Source organism: Palaemon carinicauda, chromosome 28 (assembly GCF_036898095.1).
Source record: "Palaemon carinicauda isolate YSFRI2023 chromosome 28, ASM3689809v2, whole genome shotgun sequence".
Taxonomy (NCBI): domain Eukaryota; kingdom Metazoa; phylum Arthropoda; class Malacostraca; order Decapoda; family Palaemonidae; genus Palaemon; species Palaemon carinicauda.
In genome coordinates, this window is record NC_090752.1 from 19,458,121 (window position 1) to 19,472,029 (window position 13,909).

At 38.8% G+C, this 13,909-nt stretch overlaps 1 protein-coding gene across 2 annotated transcripts in view; it reads left to right on the forward strand.

Annotated features, from left to right (window-relative positions):
• Window positions 1-13,909, forward strand: part of Pxn (Peroxidasin) — a 425,335-nt gene that overhangs the window by 70,670 nt on the left and 340,756 nt on the right. The window contains exons 3-4 of one of the 2 annotated variants that reach the window (XM_068351797.1): window positions 11,787-11,858; window positions 12,796-12,867. The gene's annotated coding sequence lies outside the window, so the exon portion shown is untranslated. Of the gene's footprint in view, window positions 1-11,786; window positions 11,859-12,795; window positions 12,868-13,180; window positions 13,253-13,909 lie in introns of both variants that reach the window. The other variant, XM_068351798.1, reaches the window with a different exon arrangement.

A 13,909-nucleotide genomic window follows, 5' to 3' on the forward strand; every position in this document is an offset into this window, starting at 1 on the left:
CATTAAGTTCAAGATGTTTGACTAGAATTACTGAATAGGATTTCTTTAGATTATTAAACTTTTCAATTTGTGGATCTTCATAAAATTTGTCATAAACTTAGGTGTATTATAAACTCTGACATGTCTACTGGCTATTTTGTACAAATGTCAAAAGTTTAATATACAAGCACTCTTTGAATTTTAAATGAAATAGCAATTCATTCCCGGACAGGCCCCCAATTCTGTTACGGTCAGCTATTACACAACGTAGATTATGTAAAATCTACTTTAAAGACTTACAAGCGAAAGAAAATAATAGTCAGCAAACATTAACAATAACTATATTTATGATTAATAATAACTATTTACAATATTTACAAGGTTTAAAAAATACTCACAGTTCACCAAATTAATAACATTTTACAAAAAAATCGTATGATAGTATGAAGTAAGAGACAGATGACAACAAAACTCTGCTCCAAATTTTGAAGGATTTTTCAAGTCGTAGTTTTGGATATTTAAAGTTGATAAACAGGAACACAGCTTCTGATGATATTCAATCTTCCAATTTATCCTTGTTATTTAGTATAGCTACAGTAAATAATATAAGAAATATAGGAGTATCACAGCTGGTGTCTAAGAAATATCTCCAAAAGAGTGATGTTCAATCAGAGAAAAATTAATAAAGTCTCTGCTCCAATGCAACAATACGTTTTCTTTTATGTGCCACAAGTTTTCTATAAGGCTCGGGAAACTTCTTGAGGAATTCTCAGCAATAATGGGGACATGGAATGATTTATGAGAAATATCCAGAAACATTTTCTAGACAAGGACGTCTTTGAGTTACAAATCATTACAATGCTTTTATCTTTCTATTAAGCATTAATATGTAAAAATAAGCCTTTTTTCACAGGTCTTATAACATAAAAATAGATCAATTTAATCTGTCTATAACAAATCCCCAATTGCACGATTATTCAAAACGAAATAACCTATGAAAGATGTAAATTAGATAAATAAGAGATTCTTAATAGCAATGTTTATCTGGATATATTGTTAAAAAGATATGCAGTGATGTTCAAAAATAGAAAATGCCACATCAGAGAATATATTATATAAATCTCTCTCTCTCTCTCTCTCTCTCTCTCTCTCTCTCTCTCTCTCTCTCTCTCTCTCTCTCTCTCTATTTCAAGGTGATTCCATGTTAACTGACAGCAATATTTCATATTATGAAGAGAGGAAGATTCTAGGTAAATCTTGAAAAAGGGGACTTTTGTTGTTGTCTAGCACATTTGAGTGAAAAATTTCTCCCCATAATAGTACGGCAATTCACTAATGTACATTTAATATATGATTGTTTACCTACGTAAATGTGTATTCGCAAATGTACCTGCACATTGTTATTATTATTACAAGCTAAGCTACAACCATTGCTGGCAAAGCAGGATGCTATAAGCCGAAGGGCTCCAACAGGGAGCATAACCCAGTGAGAGAGGGAAATAGGGAAACAGATAGAATAGTGTGGCTGAGTGTACTGAGAAATTATCTGATGTCGCCGATTCTTCTTGATGGGGTTTAATGATACGTTGGTATTCTTAAAATACGTTTATTCCTTTAGGCTTACATTGCTCCTCACCTCTTAATCGTGTCTGAACAACTTGTGACTCTCGAGCAGTGTTTTCCAGATGGGTCAGTCAAAAAATCCCGAAAACTCCTGATAAATAATCCCCAACACAACCCAAAAATCTCAATTTCCACAAATATATTTTCTTCTGATTGTGTAGGCTTTACTGATATAGAAATTACTCACTTTAAATCACGTAAATGAATTGAAACAATATAAAGGTTTACTGATCTTCGTTTTTTTTTTCATAGAAATTTGTACAGAATATCCCCACCATACACCCAAAATCCCCAAATCTAGGGATAAATCCCCACATTTGGCAACACTGCTCTAGACTGAGAATATGTGAACAAAACTCGCACACATACATACAAAAAACAAAAGTGAGCATCGCTCTAAAAAAGATCGAATCCTACTGCAATACTAGAGTAAGAAGAATCACATCCTAACTTTAGGACAATTAATGAGTGATAAAATCCTTCATAACATACGCCACTCACTTATTCTGTTTCCAAACATGTTCTATGAATGCAATACTGTGCAACATTACTCTTAATACCCATAATGCACATATTATTACAGTACAAAATACATAACAGTCTCCTCCCCCTTAACTTTACATTGTACACAACTACAAATCTAATCTCTTAGGGGGCTTCCCTCTATTCATCCTATAGGGAAGTACTCTAACTTCATCCTGTAATGGTGCATGAATAGGTTCTGAATCTACATCTGATGTTTGAGCATTTTGGTTAATTTTTTATTTTACTGAAAATTTTTCATTTCTTAACATTCACATGATCTACAGGATTTTTATTTTGATGGCTGTAACTGATTAACATGACGTTTTACAAAATTTCCACCAACTTGAACATCATAATGTAAATTTCCTATCTCTATTACAATTTCTCCTGGTGCCCACTTTTCTGTAGTATTGTATGATCTTACCATGACATTAGAACAAGGGGAAAAATGTCATACTTTTGGGAGACTTTCTAATTGCTTATACTCTTTTTCTTCTAAATCACTTTGCAAACTTGGATACAACAAATCTAACTTACAGCTAATCCTCCTCCCCATCAACAAATTTTATGGTGTCATACCTGTTGTGCTGTATGGTGGTGTTCTATAAGACAACAAAAACTTTGACACATTAAAAAATATGTTAATTGAATTTTCCTTCCTGCATTTCATGTTATGCTTAAATGTTTGAACAAACCTTGCAGCCTCTCCATTCGTGGAAGGGTGATATGTAGCTGAAAAATGTATGTTTAAAACCATTTACTTCACAAAAATCTTTAAATTCCTGCGGACAATTATCAGTTACAATTCTTTCTGGAATTCCACGTGTAGAAAAATTTTTCATTAATTCTTGAATTGTGGAGTAAGATGTTGTGTTCATTGGAATTACTTCTGGCCACTTACTGTAAGCATCTACAGCTATCAAAAACAAATAACCTAAGAAAGGACCTCCAAAATCTATGTAGGATACCTGGGTAATTCCCACGGGTGCATCCTAGCAAATTGAGGGTTGTTCTGTTGCGTAGCACAATTCATACAATTTCTTACAAATAATTCAATATCTCTATCTACACCTGCCCACCAGGCAAAAGTCCTTGCAATAGACTTTGACCTGACAGTACCTTGGTGATCAGCATGTATTTCAGACAAAACCTTATTCCTCAGTGAACTAGGAATAATTACTCTTGACCCTTTCATTATGGAACGTGGTGCTAAACTCAATTCATTCCATATATTTGTATAGACTTTACAATTTACCTCATGTCCACATAAATCTCTACCTGTCATTAAACTCTCTAAAATCTCACTAGATATTGGGTCTTTCTTGGTATTATGTGCAACATCCTTGGCTGCAATGGGTACATCATATACTGAAACTAGTAATATACGGTCATCATACTCTTCTGGTGCTTTGTCTACTGGAAATCTAGATAAAGCATTTGCATTACCCATCTTTGATGTAGGACGATATTCTACATCATAATGATATGCTGCGAAGGTAATTGCCCAACGTTGTAGTCTTACAGCTACCAACGTAGGCAAACTTGCTTTTGGACCCAATATTGCTAATAGAGGTTTGTGATCTGTAACAAGTGTGAACTTTTTCCTTTCATAAAGATACATATGAAAGTTCTTAACTCCATACACTAAAACTAAACCTTCTTTTTTATTTGAGAGTAATTCCTTTCTGCCTTGTTGAAAACTCTAGAAGCAAAAGCAAATGGCTTTTCTGTTCCATCCGGCATTACATGAGATAATACTACGCCTAAACCTATGTTTGATACATCACAAACTAATTTAACTGGTAAATCCATTTGATAATGTACTAGAAAAGTAGGTGAAGTTATTTCCTGCTTGATTCTCTCAAAAGATTCCTGACAATCTTTTGACCAATTCCACTGTACACCCTTATTCAGCAAATTATACAATGGGTGTGCAATTGTAGATAAATTCTGAATGAAATTTCCATAAAACGTTACTAAATCTAAAAATTATTGTAATTCCTTAACATTTTCTGGTACCTTAGTTGATATCACTGCATTAATTTTCTCCTTAGTCTTGTGAATACCTTTGCCATTGATTACAAAACCTAAGTATTCCTTTGAATCAACTTCTAAAATACATTTGCTCCTATTTACTCTAATACTGTGTTTCTTCAACTTCTTCAGAACTGCCTGTAATCTTTCTCTATGCTCTCTTTTATATTTACCAAAGACTAAAATATCATCTATGAAAATAAATACTCCTTGCATTACTGAAAAAATCTTATACATAGTTTGTTGTCATATAGCTGGACTGCTTGCTACTCCATAAGGCAATCTGTTTGGCCTATACAAACCTAAGGATGTATTTACTGCACATAGTTCTTGTGAATTTTCATCCATAGGAAGCTGTTGAAACCTTGTCTAAGATATAACTTAGAAAATACATTACATCTTGACATAGTTGCAAACATGTCTTTTGGATTTGGTGTTGAGCTACGTGAAACTGTGGATTCAACATTACTTTGTAATCTCCACATAACCTATCCTGACCGTTTTCCTTCACAATAGGAACTAATGGTGTAGCCCAATCTGAGTACTGTATGTGCCCTTTTCCTAAGAACCATCACTTTCTAACCTTTTGATTTCTATTTCAACTGCCTTTTCAATGCATATGGTACTAGTTTTGGAGCAAAAAATCTAGGCGTACTATCTGATTTCAAAACTAAAATTGCCTTTGTGTTCTTTACTGTACCAACTTTATCTTCAAATACGTCCTGAAACTCTTGATAGAATATTATCCACAGACACATCATTCTTTTGTTCATCTTGTGTACCTGTAACCTTTAAAATACTAGGCCAATCTAATTTTATATAACATAACCAGTTCAAACCTAGTAAAGTTTGTCCCTTTACCTTTCACTACTGTTAATGGCATTCTATCTAATTTCTGATCTTTCTACTGTAATTTTAGGTTCGAAGCACCTATTACCTGAATATCAAAGCCATTATAACCGTTCAAACCTCTATTTGTGCTTTGTAGTAACAAATTTGGAATGGTTTTAGCTGTTTTCTCAGGCATAATTGATACATCAGCTGCTGTGTCAACATGCATTGCAATTGGTTGCACCTTTGTTGACGGAATTAATGCGGAGTGCAAAATAAGTTTCTGACCTAACCTGATTATCATGAACATTTCCCGCATTACTCTCTTGGCCTATAGTATCAACTGCTGCATTTATTTTCTTTGCATACTGTTTAGGGAATCTACAGACATTTGAAAATGTCCTGTCTTTCTACAATTCTGGCAGGTTTGTCCTGTAGCAGGGTATTTCCTTGCTTCGTATGCAAGATGATCAGTTTTACCACAGCAATAGCATTTGGGGTTTTCCTGTTGCTTCTGAGTATAGGTCTGATTCTGATATCTGTGAGCATTAGAGTTCGGCAATTTTCTATGACTAAGCTTTGACATATTCTTTCTCTGATTCTCATTGTCTTCCAACTTTGATCCTATCTTGCTAATTTCAAAATTTTCCATTCTATCGCTTGTAGAATTACCTATTATATTAATTTGCCTATTTGATGGTTCTAGAGCTCTACCTATAATCAATACCTTCGCTAGTGTTAAATCTTTATCTTGAAATAATTTTTCCTTAGCTCTTGTGATGTGCAATGGGCAATAACTTGATCCATGATAATATTTTCTAACTTTAGAAATTCACATAAAACAGCTAAATTCTTAAGTCTAGTCACAAACGCATCTCGATTCTCGTGGTCTTTCTGATATGCCTTTGCTCTAAATTGATACCTTTCAAAAAATTTATTGACCTGATGGGCAAAATATGTTGTAAGAGCCTTAATCGCAGCTTCACTAGTGTCATCGGTAGGTTTTAGCGTTTTAAACACTTCCCGAACCTCTCTAACGGCTGTGTGCAGTAATAACGCCATCTCTTGTGCATCTTTCATAGTACCTAAAGCTTCAATGTAAATCTTAAATTCTTCACACCACTGTTGCCGTTGTATTCCAACAGAATTGGGTTCAGCAACAATGCTAAACATCTCTGGATGCTCGATGTCCAGGGGCATTTTTACTTCTTACCTGTATTACGTTAGGCAAATAAATTCTACAAAATTAACTAGTTACTCACTAACAAATTTAATTTTAACCTAATTTTTATGTTAATTGCACATCTTGTGTGTATATGCAACCAATTAAAGGTAGTTTACACTTTATGTTTTATGCAAACTATCCCTGTCTTCTGAAATTTCACCACCTAATGACTACTGGTAAAAAAATTTCAATCCTACCATACTGGGTACTAATCCATATAATATATATGTAGGATGTTTGCTTCTTTCTTGGCATTTAGCTTGAATGTAGAAATGTTTTGCGGCGTTCCTCTTGTTTACTGCATACCCGCTGCTACTTCATGGGGGCTACTTCTAGTTGTCTTGTAAGGACATCACTTCCTCCGTCGTCCAGCAATTTCACCGAATTCTCTATTTTATTTAAATTCTCCTTTCGCCACACTGTGGCTAACTGTATATATTTATTCCGCTCCCTCAGAGCTACAATTTTATGTACAGTATTTATTATTTCATTACCTATTTCTATTGACTTGTAATTCAAGTATTTGTGCGTGTGTAAAAACACATATTTTGGCGGTTAGTTCAAGCCGAATTGGCGCCTGCGCGCATGCTACTTTTCCGTCCGCACCCTGTATTATATTCCCACGAATGTTTGAATAAACTGTCAGTTGTCGTTGGTGAAGCTTGTCTCACTATCCTTACAGCTAGTGACCCCGGAGTTGAAGTAGCATCTGCGGTTTTGGCTTTGCCATTAACGGACTTATTACGGCCGTGCTACCTTCTTTTATTCCGTTACCTTAGGCGTGAGCTTCAGCCTTTGGTGCTCCCACACCTCGGTGCATGTAAGGATGAGCTTAACCGACATATCAACTTCCCACCTGTTCGCCGACTCGTCGACTGACCACAATGGCGGATTCAACCCGCCCATCACGCCCAACGGCTTCCCCTCCACGCCCAAAGTCAAACTGCCGCCGTTTTCTCAACACAACACCGCTTCCTGGTTCCTGAGAGCGGACGTACTCTTCCGAGTCGCTAGGCTCAGCGACTCCTGCGCCAAGACTGACATCATTCTCACCTCCATCCCAGAGGAGGTATTTGACAAGATTTCCCCATGGCTCGACGCCCAGGCTGGCCAAGTTTCCTACGACGACCTGAGAACGAAACTCATCGGTATCTACTCACTCTCCGTTTCAGCAAGGGCACAGAAGGTCCTGGACCTCGCCGGCAAACCCATGGGTGACACCTCTCCTGTCGAGGCATGGGACGAGTTAACCGGCCTGCTAATGCTCCCCGAAACCGACAGCAATGGCTGACGGCGCGAGATTAGCCTATCTCGTTAGATTTTCCTTCGACGCCTACCGCAGGACGTAAGGGCCAAATTGACGGACGCCGACACACTTCCGATGAACGAACTCCTGTCGAAGGCTCAGAAGCTCCAAGAGGCCTCCAAAGCATCTCGCCTCGGGGCATCATCAGTATCGTCTTCGTTCTCCTCCTTCAGCTGCTCTTCCATAGACTCTTCAGCAATGGCTCCTGACGACGACGATGAGATCAACGTTCTAGCAAGAAGGAAATCACCGCAACCGACACGTCCGAACCACTACCCCCTGCCCAACATGCAAGACCTGACGAATGCGTTGCATGGCGCGAAATACTTCACCAAGATGGACCTTCTCAAATCTTACTTCCAGGTCCCCGTATTTCCGGAGGACATTCCGAAAACTGCCATTGTGACACTGTTCGGATCCTATACCTTCGCATACTCAACCTTCGGTCTACGCAATGCGGGGGCGACCTTCCAACGACTAATGGATAGCACCTTGGGCGACCTACCATTCTGCGTCTGCTACGTCGACGTCATCCTGATATTCTCAATGACCAAGGAGGAACACCGGAGGCACGTCCGCGCCGTCCTCAAACGCCTACAGGAGAATGGCCTGGTCGTACGTTTCGACAAATGCACGTTCGGCGCGGAAGGAGTGGACTCTCTCGGTCATCGCGTATCCTCGTGCGGGGTAAAACCCATGACAACCATGGTGGACGCCATCAGAAAGTTCCCGGTACCTACGACCACCCGCCAACTTCAAGAGTTCCTGGGCATGGTCAATTACTACAGGCGCTTCATCCCCAACGTCGCACAGACCCTGACACCCCTCGACGACGTCCTGAAGGGAAAGGCGAAGAAACTTGAGTGGGGTTTTCCCCAACAAAACGCATTCACCCGGACAAAGGACGCCCTCGCAAAAGCCACCACCCTGGCTTATTTCGACGATAACGCACCCCTGCAACTGACGACCGACGCCAGCAACGTCGCCTGTGGGGCTGTGCTGGAACAGCTCGACGATGGTTCTCCTCGACCGTTGGCATTCTTCAGCAGGAAATTGAAACCCGCCGAAACAAGATACAGCACCTTCGACAGGGAACTCCTCGCCGTCTACCTCGCCGTCCACCACTTCAGGCACATCCTGGAGGGCACATCCTTCACAATCGCGACGGACCATCAACCCCTCGTACACGCCTTCAAAAGATCGACAGACGCATGGTCCTCCAGACAACAATGTCATCTCGCAGCAATCGCCGAATTCGGGTGTTCCATAAGCTACGTTCCCGGAAAGAAAAACCCAGTCGCGGACGCCCTTTCAAGGATTGAAATCGACACAAACCAACTGGGAATCGATTACGCCAACCTCGCATCCGAGCAGCGCACCGACCAAGAGGCACAGGATCACCTGACGGGGCCATCCACGCTCAAGATAACTGCAATTCCCCTCGGGCTAGCAGGAGTAACTATCCTCTGCGACACCAGCACCGGCTGCCCACGTCCCTGGATTCCAGCTTCCTGCAGAAGAAAAATATTCGACATCATCCATGGACTTTCACACCCCTCGGGACGCACCACTGCTCGCCTTCTGTCTGAAAAGTTCGTCTGGCCAGGGATCAAAAAGGGTTCCTGGGCGAAGACATGCATCAACTGCCAATCAAGCAAAATCAGCCACCACACCGAATCGGGGATAGGTGATTTTCCCCAACCGAAAAGACGTTTTGGTCACATACACATCGACGTCGTGGGTGGTTGGAAGCATCGCCGATGACCGAAGCTACGACCCAAGCATGCGCCGAAGCCCTTTTGTCAAGCTGGGTGAGCAGATTTGGCGTTCCTGACGACATCACGACAGACAGAGGCCCCGCTTTCCTGTCGGAGATATGGCTCGCTCTGGCAAACCTGATGGAAACGACTCTCCACAGCACCATGGCATACAACCCCGCAGCAAACGGCATGGTCGAACGAACTCATCGCGCCTCAAGGCGTCCCTGATGGCGAGCTGCACCGACGGGGACTGGAAATCTCGACTTCCTTGGGTACTCCTCGGCCTTCGCACCGCCCCTCGCGCAGATGGCGAGCCATCGCCCGCCGAAAAGGTTTACGGAGAGGCGCTCGCAGTCCCCGGCGAATTCTTTCCCACATCAACCGACAACACACAGCTGGATCATCTTAGGGACATCGCCAGGAAATTCAGGCCATGTCTTAAAACTTACCAGGACAGAACTAAGCATTTCAAGCCAAAGAACCTGGATGACTGCTGGTATGTTTTCGTCCGTGTCAACGCTCATCAACAGCCGCTAACCAGACCTTATCGAGGCCCCTACCGAGTAATCAATTGCTAAGCAACAACCTTACCTGGAAAAGCAGGATGCTATAAGCCCAGAGGCTCCAACAGGGAAAATAGCCCAGTGAGGAAAGGAAACAAGGAAGGATTAGATATTTTAAGAACAGTAACATTAGAATGAATATCTCCTATATAAACTATAAAAACTTTAACAAAACAATAGGAAGAGAAATAAGACAGAATAGTGTGCCAGAGTGTACCTTCAAGCAAGAGAACTCTAACCCAAGACAGTGGAAGACCATGAAACCTACTGCAATGCAAAACTTTAGGACAATTAATGAGTGATTGAATCCTTCATAACATACGCTATTACATTTATTCTGTGTCTAAACATGTTCTACCAATGCAATACTGTGCATCATTACTCTTAATACCTGTAGCGCCTATAGTATTACAGTACAAAATACATAACAGTTTTATTTTGGAGTGTCTTAGAATCTCTTTCTCTTCTACCCTTACTAAGTACAAAGTAGCCCCTGTACAGTTATAGTGCAGTAGTTAACCCTTTAGTGAAGAAGAATGCCTACCCAAGACTAGAGAACAATTGTTTGATTTTGGAGTGTCCTTCGCCTAGAAGAGCTGCGTACCATAGCTAAAGAGTCTCTTCTATCCTTACCAAGAGGAAAGTGGCCACTGCACAATTACAGTGCATACCTACATATTATGCATTCCTCAAAATTTAAACATATGTGAAAACATAATGATATTTTGCAAGTAATGGTGAACCACGAGGGATTTCATTTGTGTTTTATGCTTCTTTTGAATGGCGGTATTTTAGATTCAGTTCATATTTCAACAGATTAGATATGTATTTGATTGTATTTTCATATAGTAAAGTAGTCTTATACGACTAGGATGTCTTTTAGGGAAATAAAAACTGAAATGCGTGTTAGGGCAAATAAATTTGTAATTGTAGCTGTTAAAACACAATTATACAAAAGTTCTTTGCATTTCAATGAAACTCTCTCTCTCTCTCTCTCTCTCTCTCTCTCTCTCTCTCTCTCTCTCTCTCTCTCTCTCTCTCTCTCTCTCTCTTTCTCTTAGTTATTGAGTTATTTTCTCTTATTGGATACCTACATCATAGCTCTGAAACGGATGCACATTCTAATTTCATAGATTAAAAACATTGTTTTGTTTTTCATTCTGACATTAGGAATGAATTCAGAAGGCGAATAAGTAAAGAAGGGTGTTTGCTCGAGTTCAAGAAATAAAAAAGCTTTATATTAAATTTGTTTTGAGATGGAGACTTCAATATCTTGCTTTAATGTGCTCTTCGTGCACTGATTTATTTTCAGAGCAGCTGGCATATTGTCACAGTAGATATCGTAACAGAAATTTGTTTTTAATCATGTAATTGTCGTAAATAACAAATTCTTGAACAAAGGCTGGTACATGAATATGTTTTTCAAGTTTTCCTTAAGCTATTATTTTTTTTTCACCAAATTAGAATTAAAGAAATAAAAAAAAAATTGACACTTTTATTTGGTAATGAATATGACTCTTACACTCGTAATACTACTTTATATTTAGGCGTTAGATGAAGTTTTTTTTTTTTTTTTTTTTTATTAAGATATGATGAATGTTTGCATTAGGGCGTGATCTGCATAATACCTACTGAAATTTTGAGGCTAGCTAGTTGAGTCATTATTACATAAGGTTTTCTGGAATGAATTATTCAGTACAAAAATGCTTTGTAGTATGTGCTATAATTATAATCAGAACTGATATCGATGCTGCATATTTCTTAAAGTGATTAAAAGGTGGCATTTAATATCAAACTAGTGCCATGCTAACGTGTATGTTGCTTTTTTACTTGGTATTGCTTTCGCTTCAAGTTCCAAAGAAGATAGCTTGCTCACGCATGGCCCTCCGAGTAGTGTCCGACTTCTTAAATGACTTACCGCATTCTTTTCTTCTTCTCAGGTATCTCTATAAGAATCGGATACGTGTGATTGAGAAGCAGGTGTTCCAAGGCCTCGACAAATTGGAACAGCTGTAAGTAATTGCTAACGATTTCTTGCCACATAATCTTTTCCATTCCTGACGAGTCGCTAGTTTCAACAACTGATATTGTTAGTTTCCTTTCCTGGAATTCTAGAAAATTTGGTATTCATGATTTCAAAATGATGTGACAATGATTTCTTTCTAGTTGATAATATTCTGATAATATATCTGCTGAAGTAACCCTCTTTAAGAATTAATTTGAATACCCATTATCAATTCGAAAAGTATGAAGAAAGTTTCCCTACTTTAAATGTATAATCTGTTCTCTTTTTAGATTTTTCTCTAATTTAAGGATATTTAAGCGTAAATTTCTGAGGGGAGTTTGATGTTGTAGACATCATAATTTATTATTTTCTTTACCTTTAATTTTTATACAAGATTAATGCTTGTCACTTCTCTTAGCCATCTCTAATATATTTTCATCGCCCACACCACTAAGCTGTACGAGTATCCTAAGATAGATGCTTGCAAACAACAGCATCACCAGCACCATCGTATCCCTGATCATGCATTGAAGTGGACAGCTTATTCTGAAAGCCAGCTATACTAGCTTACCATTTTAATAACATGAGTCAAGCTCAAATACATTACTAATATAACATTAATGACCCAGCTTGAGTGACATACTTTTAGTTATCAAATGCCATACCTATAAATTTTGTATTAATTTTCATCTCATTTCCATTGACAATAATTCTTGATCATTCCGATAATATCATTAAGTGTTTTTGGGTATTTACAAAATGGGTTCCATTTTCTGTTAGAGACCTTTGTTTACTTATAATGATAGCTGCATTTCCCTATTTAAATGAGACTCGACCCCACCCGGTTAACACGGTCTCAGAAGAATTGAGTGCCCATGAACACCTTTCTCAGATCCACACACACACACACTCACTTTACCCTGCACAATCCCTCGTCATTGCAGGTATCTGCATTTCAACGACCTTGCAACTTTTGAGGCCAACACCTTCTCCAATATACCCAGCTTGGAGAGACTGTAAGTACATTATATCTTAAGGTATATATCCTTTAAAGGTAAAATAATGCTGCTCCAGTCGCCTTTTTGAATAAAACAACTGGTAGTGCACGCGGTTCAAGAACCCAAGCCTATTTATTAAATATTGCTTTAATTGTGAATTTAATTTACTATGTAGTTCCTAAATCCATTGTAACTAGCTCTTCAGCACTGGTTTGTGCGCACAAGTACTGATTTATATCAAAGAGGAGACTGTCGTGGGCATTGAGGTTTAAGGAATTTATCGCACCATAAGTGTGATTGGCCTAATTCTTGTGTCCGCCTATTTTTACAGATACCTACATTTCAACAAGATAGAAAATTTAGGACCTGATGTATTCTCCAACTTAAATAGGTTACAGAGACTGTAAGTAAGACGTGACTTGAAGGAAATGGTGCTGATTGAATTACCACCTCTACCACTGTACTACTTAACAACCATTAGCACGATAATGCAACATTCATCTCTCTGTATTTACGTTAATCACGAATGCTCTTTCGTTTTCTTCTACTAGAGCATCTCGTAATAGTTGTGTTGTGTAAATAGAACTGACCATCCTCTTTGGTTTCTCTGATGTCCCTCGGGCATAGTATTTCTCCTCAACCTTGTGGAAGTTCTTCGTTTGTGCATGATTTTAATTATCAGTACCTACATTTAAGAAGGTTTTGGGATCGTAGCTCCGTAGATAATGGTTAACAGGGTAAAGCAATTAAGCATTACTAAGATCATTCCCTTCATTAGAATTCTAGTAGATACCTCAATATTAGTAGATTAAGGAAATTATCCGCTTATTCACCAGAAACTTTCAATTGCCATAGATTTACATCTTTATATTTCCGGTATTGGGTATTAATATGTTAATTCCGGTCTCTGCTTGTTGAAAGATACTATATACATAAGATATCAGGATTTTTATAGAGCATTTATTCAGCTGTTAGTTCGTGCATCAACCCGTTTTTTGTCATTAAGATCCTGCGACTTGGAGATGAGGGGTCCTAAAAGATAAAATACTGTTTCTGTGAA